This window comes from Pezoporus occidentalis, unplaced genomic scaffold (assembly GCF_034315485.1).
Source record: "Pezoporus occidentalis ecotype Australia unplaced genomic scaffold, CSIRO_AGI_Poc_V1 ctg325, whole genome shotgun sequence".
In the NCBI taxonomy this organism is placed as follows: domain Eukaryota; kingdom Metazoa; phylum Chordata; class Aves; order Psittaciformes; family Psittacidae; genus Pezoporus; species Pezoporus occidentalis.
Genome location: NW_026915213.1, coordinates 177,710 through 183,738, shown reverse-complemented (window position 1 = coordinate 183,738; position 6,029 = coordinate 177,710).

Below are 6,029 nucleotides of genomic sequence, written 5' to 3'. Positions count from 1 at the left end.
CCCCGGGGCTCTGCCAGCCTCAGCGCAGCGGGGCCGTACACCGAGCACTCCCACGAGCACAGCAGAGGAGCACGGATTTAGGCCTGAGGCTGTTCATATAAATAATCCTGCCTGTCCGCGGTACTGGTGAGAAAAGATGCGAGGGGTTTCTGCTAACTGGAAGCTTAGAGCACGCTGAACTAGTCTACATGGGGTTTGCCAACGACTGGTATGGTCCATTTTCTGGCCAAAAACATCTCTTCCCCTTTTTTTCTAATTGCGTATTATATAAAGTGCATACTCTAAAGTGTATTTATTATATACCTTTAAAGGCTTTCCCTAAATTGTACACAGACCGAGACAGTAAAATGTTCACCATCTTTCCACTCACTAGTTCAGGAATTTCTACTAATAATAAAGTACTAAATATTGATCAGAATAGATCTATGTGCAGGATGTAAAAGAAAATATGAGGTTATACAAGGATTTCAGCCAACTCTTGCTTATCACACTTGTATGTAGTGTACCTATAAACCTGTAAGAGTTAATAAGCAATGACTATATAAGCAAGTTTTAAGAGGCTTCCTATTGAAATGGACAACAGCTTTGAAATAGTGAGATTTACCATATAAATATTTGGAAAGTGTGTTTTCTAACATCGAGGATATTTAAAATATTTCCTTTTTTACCAGGCAATAAATGTATTCTGTAAAATGAGGTAAGTGTGCGCATCTGTGCCTAACTGTAACTACATTCACCTCAGTGCAATTGCTCCATTTTCACTGGTGTACTGAATCCACTGAAGGTGTGAAGAGTGGAAATTTTGTGAGATGACATCCAGCACGTCTAAAGGAATCTGCTATAAAGCCACAGAAAGAACCAGCTCTGCCTTACCCCATCTTCTGACTCTCAGAATAAAAACAAACCACTGGAGAGAAAAAAAAAATTGATTCAGCACATGGAGTCAAACCAGGTAGACACAGAAAAGATAATTAGGAAGCAGCCTGGAGGCAAAAGCAGTATAGCTAATCAGAGAGTACCTACAGCATCTCAGAAAATACGTATAATTTTTAAACTGCTCATGTTGTGGGGGAAAAAAAACAAAGTTTGAACCCAGTTAGATTTCAGTCTTTCCGGGTATCATGTGGTAGATTTAACTGAATACGCAACAATGCCTAACCTTTACCCAATTCTGATCAAAGACAACTAGATTCAAGGTTATTAATTTTCTAGTCATTTCCACCAATAAAAAGAAAACATAAAAAAAAAACACAAAAGAAATCACAGAATAAACTTAGCATCGCACTTGAAGAGTTGACTCTCCAGTTCTGTTATAAAAAAACAGAAAACCTAAACTGAAGATTTTCCCTGAACTTTGGAGAACCGTGTGTACTTTTCCCCCATTATTGGAAAGCATTCAGACACCAGACTGGCATAAATTGGATGAGAATGCAGTGATACTAAATGAGAGAGATCAAATAACAGTATCAAACAGTTCATATCCATTCAGGTATTTAGGGGTTTTTGCTGTTTTGCAGTTTTAAATGGGCAAATGCTTTTAAAACATGCCTTTCACCACTTACTAAGAGGCATTACAAAGGAACTGGTGACATCTACAAGTCTTTATGTCTTGTCTCTATTAATCTTGATCTCTGCCTACCCATTCCTTATTTTCTGAAAAGATAATTGAATAAACTAATTCCTTATGTGGATGATCTTAAAGGTCTTTTCCAACCTGGCTGATTCTATGATTCTATCTTCTGAAAAGGTAACTGAATTAATGTTTAAAAAACAGTAAATAGTGTTTACAGTCATTACTGATTAACATTACTAAATTAACAATTTAGTTAATATAAATGAAAACAAGGAAGCTTCCATACAGTGACACAGAGAGGTTGTGCATATTTTTTTATTTAAAAAACTCATGGACATTGACATAACCCTAATTTAGGTATCCGTTGACAAAACTTTCTTCAATGAAAATGTTAATGTTTCAGTGTTTCACATGGAAGAAGACAGCTGAAGTACAAGAATTATGCTGATCCCACTGACAGCTTAGAGCAACAGCATCAGCTTTTAACTATGGAAAGAAAAAAATTACGAGACCAACATAGCTGACCAAATAAGAGGAAGATAACATTGCACATATGCCTGTAATGGACACAAGACAATTTCTCCACTAGTCCTGCTTTCAGGCTTCCTTGATTGTATACACAACTAGGGAAATATCTGCCAACGTTAATTAACACACATGAAAACTAGATCATTTATCCAAGTAAGCCTCCAGCAATTCAGGAGTTAGTAGCCAAAAATTACTTAAACGTCACTTTTTGTAAGTGACACTGTTGGAGAGTTATCCATTTAAATAAAAAAATGTAAATAATACACTATTAGCCTTGGGAAATCCACTGATTTTTGGGAAAGAAAAAAAATAAACCACGTACTGAAAGAAAAAAAAAAAACACAAAAAAATACTCAAACAAACAAAAACACCCCAACAAAAACTGACTTCTATTTTGGAATTGTGACTTTATAGGGACAGAAAGGGATGTCAGGTTTTTTATCCTGCTTCTTATTACTTATAAAATCAGTTTCTTGGTATATGAGTCTCCTGCGTTCAGCTGTAGCAGTTATTCTTCTTCTTAGTAGCTGATGCAGTGCTGTGTTTTTGACTTTAGCCTGAAAATGCTGATAACACCAATGTTTTTAGTTGTTGATAAGTAATGCTTACATTTCAATGACTTTTTCAGTCTCTCACACTCTGCCAGTGAGAAGGAAATCAGAAGCTGAGAGGAAGCAGAGACAGGACACCTGACCTGAACTAGCCAAAGGGCTATTCCATACCACAGTACCTCATGGCCAGTATAGACACTGGGGGTAGTTACCTTTAAGGCCCTATATCCCTGCTTGGTTGGAGGCTGGGTATCAGTCAGCAGGTGGTGAGCAATTGTATTGTGCATCACTCGTATTTGTTTTCATTTTCCCATTTTAGTTTTATATTCTCTCTCCTTGTTATTTCCCTTATTACTACTGGTGGCAGCAGTAGTAGTTTTGTATTATACCTTAGTTACTGGACTGTTCTTACCTCAACCCATGGGATTTACATTCTTTTGGTTCTCCTCCCCATTCTTCCAGGAACAGGGGGAAGAAGAATGGGGGAAAGTGAGCGAGCAGCTGCATGATTATGCGTTACCAGCTGAGCTTAAACTACAACAACTAGGAAAACAAAAATATGTGTCTTTCCTCGATTATTCTCAGAAGTGGTTTTAGGTCCTTATTACACTTGGCCACAGCTTTTCTGGCAAGGGCTGCTTCTCATGGAATCCAGTTAATCAGCCTTTCTTTGGATATAAATACAAGCAGTTGAGGCTCTTTTTTTGACCATGCCATGAAGTACTTATTTAGGGAAATGCTACATAGTATTACAGGAGTGGCTGGGTGAGGGATGTGGATTTTTTTTTAATTACATAGGGCAGCCGGAGGGTGAAGATGATAATTTGTCCTTGATAAAGCAATCAGGCATAACTAACAAGACTGTTGTTATATAGCTCCTCCCTTGGGTCAGCGAGTAATTCCAGAGGAACAAAAACAAGTACACCTTCAGTACCCAAGGGGAACAACAGTACACCTCTACTTTCACTCTTTAAATAACAGATTAACTGGAGGAGCCTGAAGGAAACAAATCATGCCATCTAGTAAGAGTCCATGGCTGAGCAATTTGACAAGTGAAGAGCTGAGATTCTGTACTTCATGAGGCAACTAGTACTGCAGTTTGTGCAGTTTGCATGCCAAGCAGTGACTTAAGTGAATACTCTGGCTCTTTAGGATTTGCTCTGTAGGAACTGTCTCTTAATAGTTACAGTAATATGTCCATGCCCTGTATTTTTTAGGTCCAGCATATGAATTCAAGCACAGAATTTTACCCTGAATCATAGCAAATTTCACTAGTGGAGTAAAACCTTCAGGGTAATCCTCAAAGCATGTTACCAGTGAGTCAGATTAGCATGTAAAATGCACATGGTAGAAAGGAATGGCATGCATTTAGTTTGACAGTTGGATAGTGATCTCCAGACCTTCTCAGAAGCTTCACTGACTATATAAACTAATAAAGGGGGCCAGGAGAATCTGTCAGCAGAACTACCATAACCACTACAACTCTAAGTGGATTCCTATGGGACTGATACTGAAGTCAGAGGAAGTGGCTCTGGATCTGGCAGGAGTGTTTTTCAAATGCATGACTGATCAGATCTTTCACAAATGTACTTCTGTTCTCCACAATAATCTGAGTTTAGTGTCTCTCCCTTCCTCTGTGCATTCTACTCTTTCTGCCATCCAATTCTACAGATACCATTCAGTCACGTACATCATTCTCTCAAATCTCAAATAGTACTCAAATCTATGAAGTACTTGCTGCTAGAGAATCCTGTCAGCCAGACACACAGGTAGTCATCAAGGTACAAGTGACTAAAGCAGTGAAATAATGCAGTCTGTCAGGACATGATGGGAGACATTACGATTAACCAGCCTAGCACTTTTTTAAATCATTGTCTATGAACAAAGCAAAGACCTTACAAAGGCTGCAGACTTCACTCACTCCTTTAGCTAAGTAGCACCCCAGATAAAATGTGATTCTGAGAGCTGTGTGAGACTGTTCATCACATTAGTGAGATGAAGTCATTGAGGAGGGGCAGTAAGTATCTTAAGGGCTTGCAGATCTGGGGGTTTTCCAGGACTAAATTTGGAAAGATTCAAGTACTACAGGCTAAGAATAGGAAAAGATGTAAATATGTCTCAGATCATACAGCCTTAACTAAAGGGCAAGGAAAACAAGGTTTAGACACCATTGTTGTTTTCTTCTCTCAACAAAAACTAAATGCCAGCCAGCTGCACCCAGTATGTCTCAAGGAAAAAAAAAGAAGCAAAACAAAACACAAAGCATGACTCATTAATAGGGGAAGTTTAGCTGATGCAAGCATAGGGCTAGTGGCACTTACCAAGAAGCAGAACCGATTCTTGGCCAAATATAACTCCCCTTCCAGATTGCTGATTTATTCTGGAACAGGCCCTCCAAAAAAACATAATCCTCAACTAATAGCAGAATATCCAGTCAAGAAAACCAGTCTCCTCCAATCTCTAAGCAAAACTATGCCATGTCAAGAATTTCATGGCACACTGATACGTGTGCACAGCTCAGCCAAGGCCTTTAAAACTAAACAAGCCAATAGACCTTTTCTTTGAAGAAAGGGTGCTTTAACTCTTTAGTATTCACGGTACAATTAGAACACCAATAATCTCATTTGACTGATCATCATAATACATATTGCTAATCTTCAGCACTGTTAGTGAGGTTTGGACTGAAGGTCACATTGAAAAAAAGGAACATACCAGAAGAGGACACACAAATGAAGAGAAAACTTCCACACTATGAGAAGCAAACAGAAATGACTACACACAAAGTTATGGGATGAAGGTGGTTAGAACAGATACTAACAGTTAGAATCTACCAATTTCATAACAAAGTAAACAGGTTGGGACTCACACAAACCTAAAGCCACATCTATTTCACACTCAACAAATGGGCTTCAACAAGTTTTCAGCATCAACAATACAAAAGAGGCTCAGTGTAAGAGTGGAATACTAATAGCCTCATGACATCAGAAAGCCTGCTCTGGAGCAATCACATATTGCTATATGGCAGAAAAGAAAACCAGCTGTAATGTAGCTTGCTCTATTCTTCCAACAGCTTGAGGTTATTCTAAAGTTTTATGCTGGGAAATTAAAAACCTCTACTTCTAAAGAACCTTTTTCATAGACTTGTTGAATTAACTCTTCCACAGTAATTTTTACTGTCTATGGCACCTAAGAAGCTTTCAGGAGATCAAAATATCCTTCTCGTCCCAACTTTATGAATGTCCATTTTATTTCCGTGTATTTCAGTAGTTAGAGATACAGCAGGTGACTGAGTATTTGCCTCCTTCTCCCAAGCAGCCTTTATTAAATAGTCAAGTAGGTTTAAAACATAGTTTTTAAGCACATTTTTTGATTAGAAA